Genomic DNA, 23,532 nt, shown 5'->3' with positions numbered 1-23,532 from the left:
AGGTGGGCATTTTCATTGGGTTTGGATTTACACTGACGGCTTTACTAATTTTTTTTATGGTACTAGAGTTTGAACTCAGAGCTTCATGCTTACTAGGCAGGCACTGTACCACTTGAGCCACTCTGCCAGCCAGTTTTTTTCTCTTTTTTTGAGACAGGATTGTACTATGTAGCCCAGGCTGGCCTCGAACTTGTGTTTCTTCTGTTTCAGCCTCCTGAGTGCTGGGATTTCAGGTGTGTACTATTATGCCTGGCTTATAGCTAAGTTTTATCACAGTTTTTCAAGTATGGCTAGATTGCAGTTTGATACAGATTTTGAAGGGGCAATGGCAAATATGGAAAGAATGATTGGGTCAGATGACCTTTAAAGTCTATTTCAACCACGAGATTCAATGACTGTAGGATATAATCTTGAATTTGAAGTCCAGGGGTCTTGAACTCTTCTTTCTATAATCGAATCTCCTGGTGATCCAAAATTGATCTGTAGAACAGCTTTAAAGTTTCAGAGTTGCTTTGTGAGTTTGAGGAAAGCTCATTTTCTTTTGAGAAAATGTGTCAGCCATCAAATATTTAATTATACTCTCTTAATGATAGAAAAATATGTGTGAGAAAAAAATTTTAAGATGGCAGCTTTCTGAAAGAACTGTGATGATAAAGATGTTTTATATCTGTGCTGTTGCACACAGTCGTCACTAGGCCTACAGGAAACATTCAAAATGCATCTGTGTGATAGAGAAACTGAATCTTTATTTTTATATAACATTGCTTGATTCAAATTTAAATTTACATATGCACACATCGCTGGTGGCTAACCTACTGAGCAACTTAGTTGCAAGATGATCTGAATTGTTCAATACTAAATTACACAAGATTAAATATACAGACTTTTATGTTTTACCTTAAATCAATTAAGCATGGCTATATATTCAAATTTCATCTCCAGTCTTGGTATGCATACATGTATAACTTTTACATATCTCTATGTCCATCTCTCTGTTCTTCCATCTATCTATCTATCCTTCCATCCTCTATCTATCTAATATTTTCAATAGTACACTTTGCAATGTATGGGGGAAGGGAAAATGTGAGACATTGGAAGCAAGAAAGAACATAATGAAAGTTTTTTTCTTGAGTTCCAAAGATAAAGTCACCATGGTTTCTTCTAAAAAGGGAAATACAAAACAACTGACACATACCTATTTGTTTGGTTTTTGACATGTCATTAAGACAAATCAGATTCAGTGGTACCTGGGAATGAATTTGTAAAATTCAAATCATATCATCCCTAGAAGCAATTGTACTTCCTGGAATTTAAGATTTTAGCAACAACTTCTAGACCTTTCCTTCTCTGGTAATGCTTTGTGTACTTCAATATATAGACAAGGGGAAGAAAAAGATGTCTGGATCAATTGAGTTCTGGGTTCCCATTCACAACTCTTGCTTTCTTGTCATGACTGAGGAATGAGAGTCTTTAAAATGTGAAAATACTAGAAAAGTATTAAAGGGTAGAGTGGTGTTCGATAGGGCTCGTAAGAGGCTGTGGTACTAGCTTAGAGAGCATAGAGTAGAAATAAGATGATTGGAAACTTTAATAAAGTATTAATTTCTATTTGAACATAGCATTCCTTAAAGAATTTTAAATTTAAACTCAAAAACTATTACTATTTGTTTAAAAGAAATTTGCTTTCCCAGTTGATTCTTCTAATAGACTAATATGATTCTTCATTTTGGACTTTAATTTTTGTTGTTATACATTTAAATTAAATTAAATTAAAATTGCTATTTTTATTTTTAAATTTTTTTTTGAGATAGGGTCTCATGTTTGTCCTTGCTCTGCCTCCCAAGTGGTGGTATTATTAGGGACTGCCACCACTCCTGACTCCACTTTGGCTCCTCATTGCTGCAAAATCAAGATATATTTCATAAATACCTCTCACAATTTTCCACTGAAGCATACTTAATAGCAGAGAGGTGAATCTGAGTGTTGGAAAATATGGAGAGTGACTTGAAGCTGAATGTAGCGAGCTAGATACTCTTTAGGAGTCTTGTATTTTATCTTCAAAATCTACATGTGATTTTCACATTAAATAGTTCTGTGCTTCTCTGATTACAAAAATAATATTTTAAGAAACTATCAGAAAAAAGTCAAACACTCACCAAAATGTTTTCTACCTGAATCCTTGTTTCATTGGGTGGTTTGCTTATGTATAAAATATTAATATATTGATTTTATCAATTTAAGAAAATTGGGTGGAGTTCAAGGGCAATGAAATGATAACAGTTCTAAGTTTTCCATGTCACAATATTTCAATAACCTACACTTAAGTAAGTAAATATTTTAAAATAGTAGTTTTTGTTCTTCATTCATATTGGAATTTCACCAGGGTACTCTCTGGAGACAGTGGCTCAGCTGTTCACAGAAGTGGTGATGAATACCGAACTCAGCGGCTCATGGCAGACATTATGACGAGGGTCCCTCTTTGAGAGGCACTTGCATAGCATGCATGTTGGAAGAGGAACTTTTCAGAAGAAAGTTGATGTTTGGCATCTTGTATTTTAGCTCCTCATTCTAATTAGTTTAAAATGAACCCATAGACTCAACTCTTGGCTCCTATGATCCACTTTTTTATTTAACTCTCAAACTTAGTTTTCTCTTTACATTTTCAATTTCAACATTAAAATTTATTATTTTTATCAGAACAACTCATGCACATGTGTTGGCATTCTGGCCATGTTCTGTCATTGGCTGGGAGTGGCCCATTGGAAAGGCAACTTGACATGAAGATGAGGCTATGATTTTTTAGAGCACAAACTGGCTCTCTCAGTCAAATGGCTCTCTTCTCCATGGCAGAAAAACTGCCATTGGACATGTCATGACATGTCATGAGGTCTTGCTTCTTCATGTGTGGTTACTTATCTCACTCCTGGGCTGGTCACTCTTGCTGGAATATCAGACTTCTCAATGGTTGCTGCCAGCTTGACCTTGGAGAGGGGACTCATTGACAAGGCCATAAAAAGTCCACTATGCTGTCATGGCTGCTTTGCTCATGAGTCCGTTAAATAAGAACATACTGAGCAAGGAAGGAGAGGGCAGATGATGGCAGCCTTTGGGGGTTGGCTTAGGGAAGATATTGTAGGACCCTTTCCCAAAGGTTTACCAAACCCCTTCCTGTAAGGGGGCTTCCAGTTGATGAAATGACTTACAACTGAACACTATAAGAAGAAGGACAGCTACAGACACTGTCAGTATTTCAAATAACTGGGAATGCCTTCTCCTGGAGCCCTTCATTCTTTGGCTCCCATCTAGGCTGGGAGTAGGAAGGGAAGAAGGAAATGATTCCCTCTAATACCAATGACATCCTTGTTTTCAGGCCCTTCCTCATTCTCCTCCAGGTTCATAAGACTGGAGTCTTAAACTACCTCTCTGCCTTTTTTTTTCTTTCTTACAGCCTTCTTTATGTGTCTTCTTGGCTTCAGTCTCCTCACCTCATACTAATCAATCCACATTTCCTGATCCATTCTCTGTTAGCCAGAGTAAGTTTTCAAAGTGACTTCCCCTTTCCTTGTATATGTTTCTGGGCATTCATTTTTATTATCTTGTTTGTTCAACCAAATTGCCTATTTTTACCACTCCATCAAACAAATGAGAAAATCAAGTGGCAAGCACTTTATCCTCTGTGAATGCTGAAGTGAATACTGTGCACTCATTGTCCGTAATGGCCTGGGGTTTGACAGCCACAACTCCAGCAGCTTGGTCTTCATTTATTTGGCTTCCCACTAGTTTTCTATTCATTTTTTCCAGTTGACCTTAGATCTACTAAAACACTCACTGATCTTTTTTAATTTTTTCCTCAAGAACACTAAACATTGATAGGTTTTTGCAGAAGACCACCATTAAAATGATTAAATGCTGTGTTCAGCATTAAATTAATTAACATTAATTAAATTAAATTAATTAACATTAATTAATGTTCAGTGTATTCTGTAGAGAATCTTGGATTCTCAATCAGTTCTCCAACATGTCTTTTGAACATAATTAAATTATGACATTTGAAGGTTTAATATGATAAGCATACCTTTGATAATTGTTCTCTACTTTCAACTAAAACACGTGGAAATATTTACATCAAGGAACTTTATCAAATCTCTCCTATTTCCTGAGGTTCACTTTTTTTTTTAAAGGCATGGTCTCAAAATTGTACATATTCCTGTGTAGACCTATCAAAGATTTCTGTCTCTCTCAGTACAGACAATTCTGGTTACACTTTAGCAACTTTTCACCATTGATTTGAATATTGTTGAAATGTGATCTTTTTCTGAGGTTTTCCATATCCTGGCTGGTTTTCTCTTTAATGTTGTCTATTTTTGTCCTGAGTTCATTTGTCTGTTTATTAATCATGTTCTCTGTTTCACTTTGGTGTTTATACAGAGCTTCTATGGTTTCCTTTATTTCTTCTTTTGCTTTTTCAAATTCTCTATTTTTGTTGTCTTGGAATTTCTTGAGTGTCTCCTGTACATTTTGGTTGACCCTATCCAGTATCATCTCTATAAAATTCTCATTGAGTACCTGTAGTATGTCTTCTTTTATGTTATTCTTGTGGGCTTCACTGGGTCCTTTGGCATAGTTTATCTTCATTTTGTTGGAGTCTGGATCTGAGTATCTGTTTTCTTCATTCCCCTCTGGTTCCTGTCCTAATTTTTTGCTGTGGGGAAACTGGTTTCCCTGTTTTTTCTGTTTTCCCGTCATTGTCCTTGGTGTTGTTACTGTCCCTGTAGTGTGTGCAATTAAGTATTTTCTAGCTTGTAATAATAACAATGGTAATATTCAGAATGGAAGGGTGAGAGGAGATGGAAAGCAAGAAGTTAAAGAAAAGGGAAAAACAAATAAAAGATATGAATATATTCAAAGATATATTCAAAGATATAAACAGGGAGCATTAGTGTACTAATTGACAGTAAGCTGAACAGGCATTAGAGAGACAGAGAGAGGATTGAAAACAAAAAACAAAAATAAAGATAAGAATAAAAATAAAAAATAAGTAAAAGAAAGAAATATATATATATAAATAAAATAAAACAAAATGAAAAATAGATTAAAAAAAAACCTCCAAGTTCAAATGCAATGAAGTTTCAGTCTTAATAATTTGGGTATCCATCTCAGTCTCCAATCCTGGAGATGGTGCCTCAGATGTTGTTCTGTAGTTGTCTCATCAAAGGGAACGCATAAAGTAGAACAAAACTTCACACACACACACACAAAAAACCCCACAAAGTGTCCCAAGTTCAAATGCAATACAGTTTCAGTGAGGTTTTCAGCATGCAGGTGTAGTTCGGTTGTTTTCTCATCAAAGGTAGGGGGAAAAAGAGAAAAAAAAAGTCTGGAGACAGTTCTGAGAATGGTGTCTGCAGCTGTGGCTTGCCTGCCTGCTGCTGTCAGCCTGCTGTTGCTGGAGGCGTTATTTATGCAGATCTCAGGGGTGAGCTTAGCACTCACCTGTTCCCACAGGTTTTGTTTGTTCAGAGTTCTCCTGTGCGGGAGCCTCTGCTACAGGCTTTCCCCTTTCCAAGCACTGGGAAAGGTGACACTGCACCCGCGTTCTCAGGCCTGCATGTTTGTTTACAGCTCATGTGGGAAGTGGGTCTTCTCCCCTCTCCTGTGGAGTTTTCCTCCCACCACCACTTTTACAAGCTTTCCCGTTCCTGATTACAGGGTGGTGGTGCTGCTCCTGCCAGCTGCCATGTTTGTTGACAGCTCACGTGGGAAGTGGGTCTTCCCACCTCTCCTGTGGAGTTTTCCTCTGTCTGCCACTCTCACAAGCTTTCCTGCTTCTGGTTGCTTGGTGCGCACCCCCGCTCCCGCCAGAGCCTCTCCAGCCCGCCCGGCTTGTTTATTTACAGTCCCGGGAAGGATTCCCTTCCCCCAATCTTCGGCGCTCAGTGAGCCTCACCCTCTTTCCCATGTGTCTTTATTGTTCTTATTGCTTATTACTCAGTTTCTCTTTTTTCCCCAGGTGGAGGTCGGTCTGTCCAGGGGGCTATGCTGCTCTGGCCCAGGGCTGTCTGTGGGAGTACCATGGTACTGCTAAGCTCACTTTGTCTGCGTCTTCCCAAGCTGTCTGGGTGCGGGCAACTGGCGGCCTGGGGACCCTCCTGGTTTCTCTGTTTAACATGAAGTGGAGATTCTCTGTGCCGGCTGGAGGTGTGGAGGGGTCAAAGTTTTGCCTCTTCTCAGTGGTTTTGCCTGCAAGGTGTGTCTCCAGCATCTCTCCAAGATTTCACTATAGGAGGCTCACTTTCTGCTTCCTCCCTCTAGCCGCCATCTTGGAATCCTCCTCACTATAACTCATTTTAAAAATCACTGTATTTGTATACACTATGTTCATATATGATAAAGTCCTTTATAAATTTTTCTGAGTTTAAGTTTTTATGGACTGTTTTTGGCAGTACTGGTGTTTGAATTCAGGGACCTGTACTTACAAGGCAAGAGCTCTACCACTTGAGCCATTCCTCCAGCTCTAGTTTTTCATAATCTTTCATATTTATTGTGGAATAAGTTCACTGAGTTCCTTAAAATGTATCCTGTAAGTTTGATTGACTAAGAAGTGGTGCTATGGATTAGCTTGGGAAGAACTGACTTTATAAAAAAACCTTATATTCCCTTACTCTACAGCATGAATATCTGCTTATTCAGATAATCACTGAGAGCTTTGGGACATTAAAAGTTTTTCTATAGCTATCTTGAGTATTTTCCAAAATTTAACTTGTTGTTGGTCTTCTGGTAAGATATTAAAAAATATCTGAAACATTTTTGGAAGAGGAAAGAACATCCAGTTTTATAAATTGATCTTTTATCTGGTGACGTTTTCAAAGAATGATAGTTCAATCTTCCAAGTCAGTGTTTAAATCTTCCTTTCTTTCTTTCTTTCTTTCTTTCTTTTTCTCTCTCTCTTTCTTTCCCTCCCTCCTTCCTTCCTCCCTCTTTCTCTCCCTCCCTCCCTTCCTCCATTCTGTCCTTCTGTCTCTCTTTCTCTTTCCTTCTTTCTTTTTTCCCCTTATGGTTTCAATCAAAAGTTTATACTAAATAATACTGGCCATTATTTTTTTTATTTCTGATCCTAAAGACATTGAGACACTCAAATTTCTCCCTTAAGAACAACTTTGTGAACACAACTTCTGCCAAATATATTCTTCAGGATAGACCATGCTGTGCTATGGTAACAAACAAACAAACAAACAAACAAACAATGCCTGAGACATTAGCAGATAATAATGACAAATTCTCCTTTGTGGGCCTGAAAAACTCATGAGGGCAAATGTCCTCTACATGGTGACAGTTTGGAATGTGGGATCATACCATGTCAATGAAGTCCTTCTCTATGGAGAAGGAGGAAGGAGAGACCAAAGATTTCTTATGAGTTATTACACTTAAAATTTTTTATTAGGATATATGCATTATACATGGGGGGATTCATAGTGACAATTCCAGTTAGAATTAAATTATACATTATTTACATTGCCTCCAATAGTCTCTCCCCCTCAACCTCCTCCCTACCCCACTTAAAGAGATTGCAAAAGACTTCTTAGTTCTGTTTCATATAGGTCTATGAAATCCATCTGCTATATACCATCACCTTAATTGCCTTCTTTCACTCTCCCCCTCCCGCTTCTACCTGCCCATCACCCTGTACCTATTTTAAAGTCCTGCTTTTTATTAATAATATTTAAGTTTATGTTTAAAGAGGCATCTCAATGTATGTCCACTGTGGGTGTGCTTTACTTTGGGTACCAAAGATTTTTACTTAGCCTTTCACTACTGCAGCATGAATGTGATAAGCAGTGTTTCCCTTTCTTTCTTTTTTTTTTTGTGTAAAAAAGAATTTTATTTATTTATTTATTTATTTTTTATTATTCATATGTGCATTCAAGGCTTGGGTCATTTCTCCCCCCTGCCCCCACCCCCTCCCTTACCACCCACTCTGCCCCCTCCCTCTGCCCCCCACCCCCTCAATACCCAGCATAAACTATTTTGCCCTTATTTCTAATTTTGTTGAAGAGAGAGTATGGGCAATAATAGGAAGGAACAAGTGTTCCTGGTTGAGATAAGGATAGATATACAGGGAGTTGACTCACATTAATTTTCTGTACATGTGTGTTGCCTTCTAGGTTAATGCTTTTTCATCTCACCTTTTCTCTAGTTTCTGGTCCCATTTTCCTATAGGCCTGAGTTGCTTTTAAGGTATCTGCTTTAGTTTCTCTGCATTGAGGGCAACAAATGCTAGCTAGTTTTTTAGGTGTCTTACCTATCCTCACCCCTCCCTTGTGTGCTCTCGCTTTTATCATGTGCTCATAGTCCAATCCCCTTGTTGTGTTTGCCCTTGATCTAATGTCCACATATGAGGGAGAACATACGATTTTTGGTTTTTTGGGCCAGGCTACCTCACTCAGAATGATGTTCTCCAATTCCATCCATTTACAAGCAAATGATAACATTTTGTTCTTCTTCATGGCTGCATAAAATTCCATTGTGTATAGATACCACATTTTCTTAATTCATTCGTCAGTGGTGGGGCATCTTGGCTGTTTCCATAACTTGGCTATTGTGAATAGTGCCACAATAAACATGGGTGTGCAGTTGCCTCTGGAGTAAACTGTGTCACAGTCTTTTGGGTATATCCCCAAGAGTGTTATTGCTGGATCAAATGGTAGATCAATGTCTAGCTTTTTAAGTAGCCTGCAAATTTTTTTCCAGAGTGGTTGTACTAGTTTACATTCCCACCAACGTGTAAGAGGGTTCCTTTTTCCCCACACCTGTTGTTCGTGGTGTTGCTAATGATGGCTATTCTAACAGGGGTGAGGTGGAATCTTAGTGTGGTTTTAATTTGCATTTCCTTTATTGCTTAGAGATGGTGAGCATTTTTTCATGTGTTTTTTGGCCATTTGAATTTCTTCTTTTGAGAAAGTTCTGTTTAGTTCACTTGCCCATTTCTTTATTGGTTCATTAATTTTGGGAGAATTTAGTTTTTTAAGTTCCCTGTATATTCTGGTTATCAGCCCTTTGTCTGATGTGTGGCTGGCAAATATTTTCTCCCACTCTGTGGGTGTTCTCTTCAGTTTAGAGACCATTTCTTTTGATGAACAGAAGCTTTTTAGTTTTATGAGGTCCCATTTACCTATGCTATTTCATAGTTGCTGTGCTGCTGGGGTTTCATTGAGAAAGTTCTTACCTATACCTACTAACTCCAGAGTATTTCCTACTCTTTCTTGTATCAACTTAAGAGTTTGGGGTCTGGATTAAGATCCTTGATCCATTTTGAGTTAATCTTGGTATAGGGTGATATACATGGATCTAGTTTCAGTTTTTTGCAGACTGCTAACCAGTTTTCCCAGCAGTTTTTGTTGAAGAGGCTGCTATTTCTCCATCCTATATTTTTAGCTCCTTTGTCAAATACAAGTTGGTTATAGTTGTGTGGCTTCATATCTGGGTCCTCTATTCTGTTCCACTGGTCTTCATGTCTGTTTTTGTGCCAGTACCATGCTGTTTTTATTGTTATTGCTTTGTAATATAGTTTGAAGTCAGGTATTGTGATACCTCCTGCATTGTTCTTTTGACTGAGTATTGCCTTGGCTATTCGTGGCCTCTTGTGTTTCCATATAAATTTCATGGTAGATTTTTCAATCTCTTTAATGAATGTCATTGGAATTTTGATGGGAATTGCATTAAACATGTAGATTCCTTTTGGGAGTATAGACATTTTTACTGTGTTGATTCTACCAATCCATGAGCATGGGAGATCTCTCCACTTTCTATAGTCTTCCTCAATCTCTTTCTTCAGAAGTGTATAGTTTTCCTTGTAGAGGTCATTCACATCTTTTGTTAGGTTAACACCTAAGTATTTGATTTTTTTTGAGGCTATTGTAAATGGAATTGTTTTCATACATTCTTTTTCTGTTTGCTCATTGTTAGTGTATAGAAATGCTAATGATTTTTCTATGTTGATTTTATATCCTGCTACCTTGCTATAGCTATTGATGATGTCCAGGAGCTTCTGAGGTGAGTTTTTTGGGTCTTTAAGGTATAGGATCATGTCGTCTGCAAATAGGGATATTTTGACAGTTTCTTTACCTATTTGTATTCCTTTTATTCCTTCTTCTTGCCTAATTGCTCTGGCTAGGAATTCCAGTATTATGTTGATTAGGAGTGGAGATTTGGGCATCCTTGTCTGGTTCCTGGTTTTAGAGGGAATGGTTTCAGTTTTTCTCCATTAAGTATAATGCTGGCTGTAGGTTTGTCATGTATAGCTTTTATAGTGTTGAGGTACTTTCCTTCTATTCCTAGTTTTCTTAGAGCTTTTATCATGAAATGGTGTTGGATCCTATCAAAAGCTTTTTCTGCATCTATTGAGATGATCAAGTGGTTTTTGTCTTTGCTTCTGTTAATGTGGTTTATTACGTTTATTGATTTTCATATGTGGAACCACCCCTGCATCCCTGGGATGAAGCCTACTTGGTCGTGGTGAGAAATCTTTTTGATGTGTTGTTGAATTTGGTTGCCATTATTTTGTTGAGGATTTTTGCGTCAATGTTCATTAAGGAGATTGGCCTATAGTTCTCCTTTTTGGAGGTGTCTTTGCCTGGTTTTGGGATAAGTGTAATACTGGCTTCATAAAATGTGTTTGGCAGTTTTCCTTCCCTTTCTATTTCATGGAACAGTTTAAGGAGGGTTGGTATCAGTTCTTCTTTAAAGGTCTGATAGAATTCAGCAGAGAATCCATCAGGTCCTGGACTTTTCTTTTTGGGGAGACTCTTGATTGCTGCTTCAATTTCATTTTGTGTTATAGATCTATTCAGGTGATTAATTTCCTCTTGGTTCAGTTTTGGATGCTTGTATGTATCTAGAAATCTGTCCATTTCTTTAAAATTTTCAAATTTATTTGAATATGGGTTCTCAAAGTAGTCTCTGAGGATTTCCTGGACCTCCATGGTGTTTGTTGTTATCTCCCTTTTTGCATTCCTGATTCTACTAATTTGGGTTTTTTCTCTCCTCATTTTAGTCATGTTTGCTAGGGGTCTATTGATCTTGCTTATTTTTTCAAAGAACCAACTTTTTGTTTCATTAATTCTTTGTATGGTTCTTTTGTTTTCTATTTCATTGATTTCAGCTTTTATTTTTGTTATTTCCCTCCTTTTATTTGTTTTGGGATTTGCTTGTTCTTGTTTTTCTAGGAGTTTGAGATGTATCATCAGGTCATTGATTAGGGATCTTTCAGTCTTTTTAATATATGCACTCATGACTATAAACTTTCCTCTCAGGACTGCCTTAGCTGTGTCCCATAGGTTCCGGCAGGTTGTGTTTTCATTTTCATTGACTTCCAGGAACTTTTTAATTTTCTCTTTTATTTCATCGATGATCCATTGTTCATTAAGTAATGAGTTTTTTAGTTTCCAGCTGTTTGCATGTTTTTTTGTCTTTACTTTTGTTGTTGAGTTTTACTTTTACTGCATTGTGATCAGATAGTATGCACAGTGTAAGTTTTTATTTTCTTATATTTGCTGAGGCTTGCTTTGTGCCCTAGGATATGATCTATTTTGGAGAAGGTTCCGTGTGCTGCTGAGAAGAATGTGTATTGTGTAGAAGTTAGATGAAATGTTCTATAGACATCAACTAGGTCCATTTGATCTATTTTATATTTTAGATCTAGGATTTGTTTATAGATTTTTTTGTTTGGATGACCTATCTGTTGATGATAATGGGGTGTTAAATTCTCCCACAACCACTGTGTTGGCGTTAATATGTGCTTTTAGGTCTTTCAGGGTATGTTTGATGAAATTGGGTGTATTGACATTGGGTGCATACAGGTTGATGATTATTATTTCCTTTTGGTCTATTTCCCCTTTTATTAGTGTGGAACATCTTTCTTTATCTCGTTTGATCAATGTAGGTTTGAAGTCTAGTTTGTCAGAGATAAGTATTGCTGCTCCTGCCTGTTTTCAGGGGACATTGTCTTGGTAAATCTTCTTCCAGCCTTTCATCCTAAGCCTATGCTTATTTCAGTCAGTGAGATGGGTCTCCTGTAAGCAACAAATTGTTGGATCTTCCTTTTTAATCCATTTCATCAAGTGGTGCCTTTGGATGGGTGAATTAAGTCCGTTAACATTAAGTGTTAGTACTGATAGGTATGTGGTGATTCCTGTCATTTAGTTGTCTTAGTTCTTTGAAGGTTTGATTGTGTGTACCTAAGTTGAGGTTACTCTCTACTTTCTTACTTTTTCTTTTCCTGTAGTTTGGTGCTGCCTGCCCTTTCATGGTTATGTTGAGTTTCACTTTCTGTGTGCAGAATCCCTTGAAGAATCCTTTGTAGTGGTGGCTTTGTGGTCACATATTGTTTTAGTTTCTGCTTATCATGGAAGACTTTTATTGCTGCATCTATTTTGAATGATAGTTTTGCTGGGTAGAGTATCCTGGGGTTGAAGTTATTTTCATTCAGTGCCCGGAAGATCTCACCACACGCTCTTGCTTTTAATGTTTCTGTTGAGAAGTCTGCTGTGATTTTGATTTTTTTACCTTTGTATGTTACTTGTTTTTTCTCTCTTACAACCTTCAATATTCTTTCCCTAGTTTCTGAACTTGTTTTAATGATGATATGTCATGGGGTAGTTCTATTTTGATCTGCTCTGTTTTGTGTCCTGGAGGCCTCTTGCATCTGTATGAGAATATCTTTCTCTACATTTGGGAAATTTTCTGTTATTATTTTGTTGAATATATTATGCATTCCCTTCGCTTGCACCTCTTCTCCTTCTTCGATGCCCATGATTCTCAAGTTTGGTCTTTTGATGGAGTCGGTGAGTTCTTGCATTTTCTTTTCACAGTTCTTGAGTTGTTTAATTAATTGTTCTTCAGTTTTTCCTTTCATTACCATTTCATCTTCAAATTATGAGATTCTGTCTTCTGTTTGTTCTATTCTGCTGGATTGGCCTTCCATTTTGTTTTGCAGTTCTGTTTCGTTCTTTTTTTGAGGTTTTCTATATCCTGGGTGGTTTCCTCTTTTATGTTGTTTATTTTTGTCCTGAGTTCATTTATCTGTTTATTCATCATGTTCTCTGTTTCACTTTGGTGTTTATACAGTGCTTCGATAGTTTCCTTTATTTCTTCTTTTGCTTTTTCTAATTCTCTATTTTTGTTGTCTTGGAATTTCTTGAGTGTCTCCTGTACATTTTGGTTGACCCTATCCAGTATCATCTCTATAAAATTCTCATTGAGTACCTGTAGTATGTCTTCTTTTATGTTATTCTTGTGGGCTTCACTGGGTCCTTTTGCATAGTTTATCTTCATTTTGTTGGAGTCTGGATCTGAGTATCTGTTTTCTTCATTCCCCTCTGGTTCCTGTCCTAATTTTTTGCTGTGGGGAAACTGGTTTCCCTGTTTTTTCTGTTTTCCCGTCATTGTCCTTGGTGTTGTTACTGTCCCTGTAGTGTGTGCAATTAAGTATTTTCTAGCTTGTAATAATAACAATGGTAATATTCAGAATGGAAGGGTGAGAGGAGATGGAAAGCAAGAAGTTAAAGAAAAGGGGAAAACAAGTATACAGACAAGAAGGAGAAAACAGAACAAGGAATCAGACAAGAAAGTTTCAAAGGTATAAACAGCTTGTGTTACTGTACTAATCGACAGTAAGCTGAATAGGCATTAGAGAGACAGGGGATTGTAAATAAAAAATAAAAAGATAAGAGTAAAAATAAAAACTAAGTAAATGAAAGAAACATATATATATAAATAAAATAAAATAAAATAAAATGAAAAATAGAAAATTAAAAAAAAAAACCCAAAAACCAAAAAACCAAACAACCTCCTAGTTCAAACGCAATGAAGTTTCAGTCTTAATAATTTGGGTATCCATCTCAGTCTCCAATCCTGGAGATGGTGCCTCAGATGTTTTTCTGTAGTTGTCTCATCAAAGGGGACCCTTAAAGTAGAAGAAAACTACATACACACACACACACACACACACACACACACACACACACACACACACACAAACCCCACCAAGTGTCCCAAGTTCAAATGCAATACAGTTTCAGTAAGTTTTTCAACATGCTAGTGTAATTTGGTTGTTCTCTCATCAAGGGTAGGGAGAAAAAGAGAAAAAAAAAAAGAGTCTGGAGACAGTTCAGTGAATGGTATCTGCGGCTGTGGCTTGCCTGCCTGCTGCTGTGAACCTGCTGTTGCTGGAGGCATTATTTATGCAGATCTCTGGGGTGAGCTTAGCACTCACCTGGCCCTGCAGTCTTTGTTTACTCAGAGTTCTCCTGTGTGTGAGCCTCTGCTACAAGCTTTCCCCTTTCCAACCACACTGGGGAAGGTGACACTACACCTGCATTCTTAGGCCTGCGTGTTTATTTACAGTTCATGTGGGAAGTGGCTCTTCCCCCCTTTCCTTGCAGTTTTCCTCCCACCACCACTTTTACAAGCTATCCTGCTCCTGAGTACTGCTCCTGCCAGCCACCATGTTTGTTTACAGTTCACGTGGGAAGTGGGTCTTCCCTCCTGTCCTGTGGAGTTTTCCTCCCTCCGCTACTCTCACAAGCTTTCCTGCTCCTGGTTGCTGGGCGCGCGCTTCCACTCCCACCAGAGCCTCTCCATCCCACCCGGCTTGTTTATTTACAGTCCCAGGAAGGAGTCCCTTCCCCCAATCTTTAACGCTCAGTCTGCCCCACCCTCTTTCCCACATGTCTTTATTGTTCTTATTGCTTATTAGTCAGTTTCTCTTTTTTTCCCTGGGTGGAGGTCGGTCTGTCCAGGGGGCTATGCTGCTCTGGCCCACTCTTGTCTGTGGGAGTACCACAGTACTGCGAAGCTCACCTTGTTTGTGTCTTCCCAAGCCATCTGGGCGTGGGTGACTGGTGGCCCGGGGGCCCTCTTTGTTTCTCTGTTTAATGTGAAGTGGAGATTCTCCATGCCAGCTGGAGGTGTGGAGTGGTCAAAGTTTTGCCTCCTCTCGGTGATTTTGCCTGCAAAGTGTGTCTCCAGCGTCTCTCCAAGATTTCACTATAGGAGGCTCGCTTTCTGCTTCCTCCCTCTAGCTGCCATCTTGGAATCCCCACAGTGTTTCCCTTTCAATCCATTACCCAAATTGGGTCATGTGATGCTGCTTGGCAACATGGATCCTGAGATGTCACTTTATTGAATGTCTTTAAGAAGTTTCTGTCTCTGTGGGATCTGTTATAATTGCCTGGAATCCTAGCTACTTGGGAGGCAGAAATCAGGAGGACTGTGGTTTGAACCCTATCTTGAAAATATCCAGCACAAAAGAGGGCTGGTGGAGTGGCTCTAGTGGTGGAGTAACTGCCTAGGAAGTGTGAGGTACTGAGTTCAAACTCTAGTATTTCCAAAGGGGAAAAAAAAAAAAAGAGAAAAGTTTGTTGTTTCCTCAGTTAGCAATGTTACCACACTGTTAAAAAAATCTACTTGGTTTTGATGTTGTTTCTTCATCTTATTTTATTTATTTATTTTTGGTTCTGTGAGACAGTGGTCTCACATCTAGCTCAGGCTAGATGACCTAGATGGCCTAGTACTTGCTATGTAGTCAAAGCTGGCCTTTAACTCTTTATTCTCCTGCCTCTGCCTCAACTGTTGGAATTATAGGTCACCAGGACCATCTAGTTCCTAATCTTAAATCAGAAATATGGGTTGGTACTCACCAAAATGTTTTTCTGCCTTGATTGATATGATTTCCTGCTCTAGTCTACTGATGTGGCAGTTAGCTCCTTAGATACTCTGATGCTATTGTTCCTGGGACAAAGTCCATCTCATCATAGTGTGCTTTTTGTACTCTATTAGATTTATTAGCTAATGCCTCAGTTGGGATGTTTGCATGTACAGTTATACCTATGATTTTTTCCTTGCATTATTCTCTCTGGTTTTACACTGAAGGTTATACTAGCTTAACTTTTCCCATTTTCTGGAATAATTTGCATAAGAGGGAATGCAATTAATTCTTTCTCTCAAAATCCTGTAAAATCCTGTGGACAGGAAATTAGATGGTGGTAGCTGTGTAGGCTTATTTCTGGACCTTCTTTTCTATTTCATTGGTCTATGAGTCTGTTTTGGTGCCAGTACCATGCTGTTTTTGTTACTATGGTTCTGTAGCATAATTTGAAGTCAGGTATTGTGATACTTCTAGCATTGTTCTCTCTGCTTAGGAGACATTCAGGGACATTTCTGCTTTCAAAGGAATGAAAAACTGGATTTCATTAAGTTAAAAACTTCTGCACAACAGAGAATACAACTACTAGAATCAAGACACAACCTTTATACCAGGAGAAAATCTTTGCTAGCTATTTATTTGGTAAAGGATTAATATGTGGTATGTATAAAGAGCTCCAACAAGTAAACACCAAAAGAACAAATAATCTAATTGATAAATGGGAGAATGAATTGAATAGAAGTTCTTAAAGGAAGAAGTAAAATTAGCCAATAAGCACATGGAGAAATGCTCAACTTCCTTAGCCATGAAAGAAATGGAAATCAGTACACTGAAATTCCATCTCATCCCAGTCAGAATGGCAACATCCAGAAAATAAACAACAGTAAATGTTGGTGAGGATGTGGGGAAAAAGGACCATAATATACTGTTGGCAGGAATGTAAGTTAGTGTGACCACCATAAAAATCAATATGGATATTCCTCAAAAAACTAAAAATAGGCTTACCATATGATCCTACTATATTGGGTCATAGGCATATATCTGAAGGAGTGTAAGTCTGCATACAATAGAGATACCTGAACATCTATGTTTACAGCAATACTATTCAAAATAACCAAACTTTGGAATCAGTGTGGGTATCTATCAACTAATGAACAGATAAGGAATACACCATTTTCACTCTCCCTCCTTCTCCTGTACTACAATCCATTGTTCTCCCTCCCAACTACTCTTTCTGCCCCTTCTCATCTACTCTTTCCCCTGTCTTCACCTCCCCCTCCTGTCACCACACAACCTCTCCCTCCTACATACTCACTACCTGCTGATAGTCTACTGCACATAACTCCAGACCCCTACAATCCCTGACACAAGCACCCTCCATTACAACAACAGAAATATACCTAAACACATATAAGGGTCACAAAACCCAGCAGCCCCATACCTCTTAATCCACCCACCCACTTCTTTTCCCAACCCTTCTTTTTTAAGTGCCACCTTTACCAATTGCCCAAATCTAGCCTAATAACCATTATCCCCCCCAATTGTGACTGTTTATAGGTAGTGTCATCAAGGGGTTTTCTATAGAATACATTAACAACTGCTCTAGCATTGAACCTATGGACTTGTTATTGCTAAATTACACCTCCAGACCAGGGTCAGATATTGCAAATCAACATACCTAACAACCAAGTGAGCCACAACACAAAAATTAAATCAGGGAAAGAAATCAGGCAATCAAATCTATCAACTAACCTACCAAAAATATAGTGGCACAGCACTAAGTTAGAGCACTGAGAAGAAGAAGAGATGGAAACCACTCTACTCAAAAAAATAATTCAGTACAGGATTCAGTGGGAAATAAAGAGAATGAATATCCAGTTCTTGACCCCAGCAAAACAATGATAAATGTAAGTGAGGAACTCAGCAATGCCCCCCCCTGCCCCAAAAATCCTCAAAGAAGAAATCTGGGAATAAATTGCTGAGAAATTCATGAAGAAGATGTTAGACATGGTAAACCAGAATGTACAAGATGCACTCAAGAAATTTCAAGACACCAAAAACAAAGAACATGAGAAGACATAGAAACAAATAAAGGAACTCAAAGAGGACTTCAACAAATATCAAAGTGAAACAAAGGGCACCGTAAAAAGAGAGATACATGAATTAAAGAGGATAACACAAATTATAAAAGAGGAGTTGAACAAAGATATGGAAAACCTCAGAAGAATGATCCAAACAGAAATCCTGGAAATAAAAAGCCCTTATAGTCAAACAAAAAACACAGTGGAAGGCCACTCCAGCAGACCAGAAAAAGTGGAAGACACAATCTCAAAGCTTGAAGATAAAATAGAAATAAAAGAAAAAACAGAAGAAATCTTAGTCAAACAACTCAAGAGCTAAGAAAGGAATATGCAAGAACTCAGCAACTCCACTGAAATACCAATCATGGGCATTGAAGAAGGAGAAGAGGTGTAAAACAAAGGGATATGTAACATGTTCAATAAAATACGAACAGAAAATTTCCCAAATCTCAAAGTTTTGCCCATTCAGGTACAGGAAGCCTCCAGGCTACCAAACAGACTTGACCAAAATAGAATCTCCCCATGGCATAGTATCATTAAAACAACAAGCATAGAGAACAGAGAAAGAATATTGAAGCCTGTAAGAGAAAAAAAAACACATATAAATATAAGCCCATCAAAATAACAGCAGATTTCTCAACAGAATCCTTAAAAGCAAGAAGGGCTTGGAGTGAGGTATTTCAGGCACTGAAGGAAAATAACTTCAACCTAGGATACTCTACCCAGCAAAACTATCATTCAAAATTGATGGAGCTATTAAAATCTTCTGCTATTAATGGAAACTAAAACAATATATGACCACCAAGCCACCACAACAGAGCATTCTACAAGGAATTCTGCACATAGAAGATGAAAGCAAATAAAACCATGAGAGGACAGGAAGCATCAAACCACAGGAGATGAAAACACAAGCAATCAGAGAGTAGCATTGATTTGACTGCACACAATCAATTCTTAAACAACAAAAACAACTAAATGGCAGAAATTACCACATACCTATCAATATTAACACTGGATATTAATGGACTCAACTCCCTCATCAAAAGACTTCATTTGGCAAACTGGATTAAAAGGAAGATCCAAAAACATGTTGTTTACAAGAGACCCATCTTATTGACAGAAATAAACACTGGCTTAGGGTGAAAGGGTGGAAGAAGATTTACCAACCAGTGGCCCCCCAAAATAGTCATGACTAGCAATACTTATATCAGACAAAGTAGACTTCAAACTTACATTGGTCAAATGAGATAAAGAAGGACACTTCATACTAATAAAAGGGGAAATACACCAATAGGAAATAACAATTATTAACATATATGCACCCAATATCAGTGCACTTAATTTCATCAAACATACATGTAAAAACACATAAATACTCCAACACAGTGGTAGTGGGAGACTTTAATACTCCCATCACTAATAGATAGGTCATCCAAACAAAAAAATCAACAAAGAAATTCTAGAACTAAATGACACCATGAATCAAATGGACCTAACTAATGTCTACAGAATGTTTCATCCAACAACACAACATGCAGCCCATGGAACTTTCTTCAAAATAGATCATATCTTAAGACACAAAGCAAGCCAGCAAATATAAGAAAATAGAAATAATCCCCTGCATTCTACCTGATCATAATGCATTAAAACTAGAACTCAACAATAAAAACAACAGCAGAAAACATGCAAATAATTGGAGGCTGAATAATAAATTGTTCAATGATCAGTGGGTTAAAGCAGAAATGAGAGGAAATCAAAAGTTTCTTGGAAGCTAATGAAAATGAAAACCCAACATACAAGAATCTATGGGACACAGCAAAGGCAAGAAGGTAAAAGGAAAGTTTAGAGCCTTGAGTGTATATATTAAAAAGACAGAAAGACCTCAGATAAATGACCTAATGCTACATCTCAAAATTCTAGAAAAACAAGAGCAAGCTAAACTCAGAACAAGCAGAAGGAGAGAAATAATAAAAATAAGGGCTGAAATTAATGAAATAGAGAAAAAAAGAAAACCATGCAAAGAATCAAAAAAACAAAAGATTAAAAAACCCCTGGCAAATCTGACTAAAATGAGGATGGAAAGACCCAAATTAGTAAAATCAGAAATGAAAAATTGGAGATAACAACAAATACCACAGAAATCCAGGGAATCATCAGGGACCACTTTGAGACTATATTCCAATAAATTTGAAAATCTTGAAGAAATGGACAAATTTCTAGGTACTTATGACCATCCAAAACTGAACCAAGATGATATTAACCACCTAAACAGATCTATAACATGAAATGAAGTTGAAGCAGCAATAAAGAATCTCCCAAAAAAGAAAAATCCAGAAACTGATGGATTCTCTGCTGAATTCTACTGGACCTTTAAAGAAGAACTAATACCAACCCTCCTTAAACTTTTCCATGAAATAGAAAGGGAAGGAACACTGCCTAACTCATTCTATGAAGTCAGTATTACACTCATCCCAAAACCAGGCAAAGACACCTCCAAAAAGGAGAACTACAGGCCAATCTCCTTAATGAACACTGACACAAAAATCTTCAATAAAATAATGCAAACCAAATCCAACAACATAATCAGAAAGATAATTCACCATGACCAAGTTGGCTTCATCCCAGGGATGCAGGGGTGGTTTAACATACATAAATAAATAAATGTAATACAGCACATTAATAGAAGCAAAGATAAAAATCACTTGATCATCAATAGATGCAGAAAAAGCCTTTGACAAGATTCAACACCACTTTGTGATAAAAGCTCTAAGAAAACTAGGAATAGAAGGAAAGTTCCTCAACATTATAAAAGCTATATATGACAAACCTACAGCCAGCATTATACTTAATGGAGAAAAACTGAAACCATTCCCTCTAAAATCAGGAATGAATAAGGGTGCTCACTATCCCCAGTCCTATTAAATATAGTCCTAGAATTTCTAACCAGAGCAAGAAGGCAGGAAGAAGAAATAAAAGGAATATGAATAAGTAAAGAAAGAGTTAAAATATCCCTATTTGCAGACTACATGATCCTATACCTCAAAGACGCAAAAAACTCCACCCAAAAACTTCTAGTTACCATAATCAGCTTCAGCATTGTAGCAGGATACACAATCAACTTACAAAAAGCGGTAGCCTTTCTATGCACCAACAATTAACAAATTGAGAAAGAATAGAGGAAAACAATTTCATTTACATTAACTTCAAAAAATCAAATAACTGGGAGTAAACTTAATGAAGTATGCAAATGACCTCTACAAGGAGAACTACAAAGCAACGAAAAAAGAGATTGAGGAAAACTGCAGAAGGTAGAAAGATCTCCCATGCTCATGTATTCATAGAATCGACAGTAAAAATGGCTATACTACTAAAAGCAATCTACATGTTCAACATAATACCCATCAAAATTCCAATGACATTCATCACAGAGATTGAAAAATCTACCCTAAAGTTCATGTGGAAACATAAAAGACCATGAACAGCCACGGCAATACTGAGCTAAAAGAGCAATGCTGGAATTATCACAATATCTGACTTCAAACTATACTACAGAGCCATAGCAATAAAAACAGCATGGCAATGGCACAAAAACAGATAGGAAGATCAGTGGAACAGAATAGAGGACCTGGATATGAATCCACACAGCTGTGGCCACTTTATTTTTGGCAAAGATGGCAAAAACATACAATAGAGAAAAGACAGCCTCTTCAACAAATGTTGCTGGGTAAAGTGGCTGTCTGATGGAGAAAACTGAAACCAGATCCATGCCTGTTACCTTGTACTAGTATCAACTCAAAGTGGACTAAGGACCTTAGTATCAGACCTGAAACCTTGGAGTTAGTACATGAAAGAGCAGGGAATACCCTGGAAACAACAGGTATAGCAAGGACTTCCTCAGTAGAACTCCAGCCGCCCAGAAACTAAGAGAAAGGTTGGACAAATGGGACTACATGTGCTTAAAAATCTGTACAACAAAAGTAATGGTCTTTAAATTGAAGAGACCACCTACAGAGTGGAAGAAAATCTTTGCTAGCTATACATCAGACAAAGGACTGATAACCAGGATATACAGAGAGCTCAAAAAACTAAAGTCCCCAAAAATCAATGAACCAATAAAGAAGTGGGCAACTGAAGTAAACAGAACTTTTTCTAAGGAAGAAATCCAAATGGCCAAAAAACATATGAAAACATGCTCACCATCCCTGGCTATAAAGGAAGTGCAAATCAAAATCACACTAAGATTCCATCTCATCCCTGTTAGAATGGCTATCATCAAGAACAGCACCAATCACAAATGCTGGGGAAAGAGGAACCCTCATACACTGCTGGTGGGACTGTAAACTAGTACAACCACTTTGGAAAACAATATGGAGGCTTCTTAAAAAACTAAACATAGATCTTCTATATGATCCAGCAATCCCACTCCTAGGGATATAGCCAAAGGAATGCAACTCAGGTTACTCCAGAGGTTACTCCAGAAGCAGCACTATTCACAATAGCCAAATTATGGAAACAGCCAAGATGCCCCACAACCAATAATGGATCAAGAAAATGTAGTATTTATACACAACAGAATTTTACCCAGCCACAAAGAAGAATGAAATTTTGTCATTTGCAAGTAAATGGATGGAACTAGAGAACATCATCTTAAGCAAAGTTAGCCAGGCTCAGAAGGCCAAAAAACACATGTTCTCCCTCATATGCAGATTATAGACCCAAAACAAATGCAGTAATATTATTGGACATGGGTCACATGCTAAGGGTGAACATGCATGGGAAGAAATAGGGAATGGGAAGGAAACCTAAAACTTGAATGTGGTTGATGTGCTTACTATAGAGGAGTGAATAAAGTAACCTTAAACTGGCAGAGGCCACTATGGGAAGGGGACCAGGAAGTAGTGAAGAGGTCTGGTAGAGATGAACCAATGTGGGTTGTGATACACATGTACATGGAAGCAATGCTAGGAATCTCTCTGTATAGCTATCTTTATCTCAAACTAGCAAAAATACTGTGCCTTTCTTAATATCTCTTATGTTTTCTCTTCAACATAATTGGAAGGGGGAATGGTACAAACAATGTATATGCATGTAAGTAAATGTAAAAATGATAAAATAAAAGGAAAAAGAAAATGTGGTACATATACACAATGGAGTATTATTCAGTCATAAAGAAGAATGAAATTATGTCTTTTGCAGGAAAGTAGATGGAACTGAAAATCATCATGTTAAGTGAAATTAGCCAGACTAAAAAAGGGAACTGGTTGGGGGTAGAAATTAGTGGAAGGGGAGACAGTGAAAGGAGAGAGGTAGGGGGAGTGATTATGACAGAAGTACTTTATAAATGTGCAAAAATAGAATAGTGAAACCCATTAAAATTTTTTAAAGAGGGAGGAAGGGTGAATAAGAAAGAGTAATAGAGGGGTGAATTTGATCAAAGTACATTAAATACATGCAGAGAAATATTACAATAAAACCCCTTTGTACAATTAATATATGCTAATAAAAGAGAGAAAATAGTGATGGTTTCATAGAAATGCAATGCTCTTTAATTAGAAGAATCTCCAAGTAGAGATGCAGTCTTTGCTCTAAAAAGTTGAGATGCACTAAACCATGAGATTTGAACTTGAAGCTCTGAGTGGATGATTAACTGGGAATGGAAATCAGTGACTGAGAACATTTGGGCAATAATTTCCTGAGAGAAACTCAATAAGCTGATGGAAAAGAAGGAAACTGCCTGCCTTTGTAAGAAGA

General features: G+C 37.6%; 1 long non-coding RNA gene across 20 annotated transcripts in view; it reads left to right on the top strand.

Moving 5' to 3' along the window:
- LOC109682548 (uncharacterized) overlaps window positions 1-23,532 on the top strand; it is a 383,265-nt gene that overhangs the window by 166,935 nt on the left and 192,798 nt on the right. The window lies entirely within an intron of this gene.

This window comes from Castor canadensis, chromosome 6 (assembly GCF_047511655.1).
Source record: "Castor canadensis chromosome 6, mCasCan1.hap1v2, whole genome shotgun sequence".
Classification (NCBI taxonomy): domain Eukaryota; kingdom Metazoa; phylum Chordata; class Mammalia; order Rodentia; family Castoridae; genus Castor; species Castor canadensis.
Note: the sequence above shows the minus strand (reverse complement) of the source record. Positions and strands in the feature narration are given on the sequence as shown.